Here is a 2083-nt window from a genome sequence, read left to right as displayed (position 1 = left end):
CCAGATATCGATTGTATGTTCTTTGTTTTAGAAGAACCTTCGCGTATTTCGTTGTTTGTTGTGAGTTTTGGACACTGGTTAAGACAAGCATTCACCATAATCAGCAATATAAACTGACCTTTAGGTGTTCTTTTTTTTTTTCCATCATCGCAAACCACGTTAAGAGATTGCCCATGCTTTAGATTTGTTCTGTATGATTTCTGGTGCCATGGCCACACACCCCAAAACGAAGCAGAGATCTGAGATGTCACTGGCATGCAAGGCTGTTGGTTCTAATCGCTGGCATTCCACACATTTTTGACTCACTTGTGTAAACAAAGTGAGTCTATGTTTTAACCCGGTGTTCGGTTGTCTGTGTGTGTGTGTGTGTGTGTGTGTGTGTGTGGTAAACTTTAACATTGATATTTTCTCTGCAAATACTTTGTCAGTTGACACCAAATTAGGCATAAAAATAGGAAAAATTCAGTTCTTTCCAGTCATCTTGTTTAAAACAATATTGCATCTCTGGAATGGGCACAAAAAAGCCTAATTATATGCAAACTGCATGTACTGTTATATTTATATTTTTTGTATTCTCTAAACTTGGCACTTTGATCTGATATTCTGACACAACAAGAACAGTCATTAATATCATTTTTTGTTCAAACAGGAACTTCTTTTGCTAAGCATGGAAGTTTTATTTATTTTGCAAACGTTTTGGTGCAGATAGTAAAAAAAGGGAAATTACTCTGTAATTAATGCTAGGGGACTTAATTTGCCACAAGTGAGTCTTGAAGGCCTTGCCTCTCTTGTTTTTGTTTTTTTTATAGCTCGACTGCACTCATCGTCCCCATCGGCCACAATTCCTGTTGTGCAACTGCTGAAAAATTATGGTGATTTGTACAGTGTTCATTTTGCATCTGTGTCATGAATAATCAGCGAATAAAGTGACCAAAGAATAAGTTAAAACTGTTTTATAACAAATTTGAACATTTATTGCCAGCGTATGATAGTCTGTTTTGCGAATGGCTATGTGTGTGTGTGTTTGTGTGTGTGTGTGTGTGTGTGTGTGTGTGTGTGGACGCGCGCGTGTGTAATTGTGTGTGTGTGTGTGTGCGTGTGTGTGTGTGCGTTTGTGTGTGTGTGTGTGTGTGTGCAAGAGCTGGGGGATATTGTCACGTTTCTACCACACGTACCAGTTTCAGTTTCAGTTTCACTTTCTCAAGGAGGCGTCACTGCGTTCGGACAAATCCATACACGCTACACCACATCTGTTGAGCAGATGCCTGACCAGCAGCATAACCCAACGCGCTTAGTCAGGCCTTGAGTGCATGCTTACATATTTGTGTACCTATGAAAGTGGATTTCATGTTACGTAATTTCGCCAGAGGACAACACTCTCGTTGCCATGGGTTCTTTTTTTTCAGTGCGCCAAGTGCGTGCTGCACACGGGACCTCGGTTTATCGTCTCATCCGAAAGACTAGACGCTCAGTTTGATTTTCCAGTCAAACTTAGGAGAAAGGGCGAGAGCGGGATTCGAACCCACACCCTCACGGACTCTCTGTATTGGCAGCTGAGCGTCTTAACCATTCTGCCACCTTCCTCCACACGTACCAACAAACTCTGATAACGCTCAGGACGCAGGAGAAACAAAACAATGAACGAAGTAACAAGAATAAATTTTGTTTATTACACAGTGTTATACCTATACCATTACTGTCTTGCTAGATGAACATTACAGAAAAAAAAAATGTATGGTAGGTAAAAACAAAACAAAACTATCAGTAACCTTCCCATTGAACAAACTTGATTAAATGCACACCGATACATGCACACACACACACACATGCGCGCGCGCGCACGCACACAGAAAAGAGAGAGAGAGAGAGGAACAATCATACAAACATCAGTCTAGAGTTTAGCCCACAACACGAACAGAAACACAAGCCGAGGATGAGTTCTCAAAAAACAACAAAGCAACTTAACTGTTCAGCGGAGCCCAGCCGAAGTTTCACGCAGCCAACCGCCTCCACCCCCCCCCCCCCCCATCCTTCCTTCAGCAACAGCTACCTTCCCGATACCTACCTACCTACCTACCTACCT

Source organism: Babylonia areolata, chromosome 19, assembly GCF_041734735.1.
Source record: "Babylonia areolata isolate BAREFJ2019XMU chromosome 19, ASM4173473v1, whole genome shotgun sequence".
Classification (NCBI taxonomy): domain Eukaryota; kingdom Metazoa; phylum Mollusca; class Gastropoda; order Neogastropoda; family Buccinidae; genus Babylonia; species Babylonia areolata.
This window is presented reverse-complemented; position numbering follows the sequence as displayed.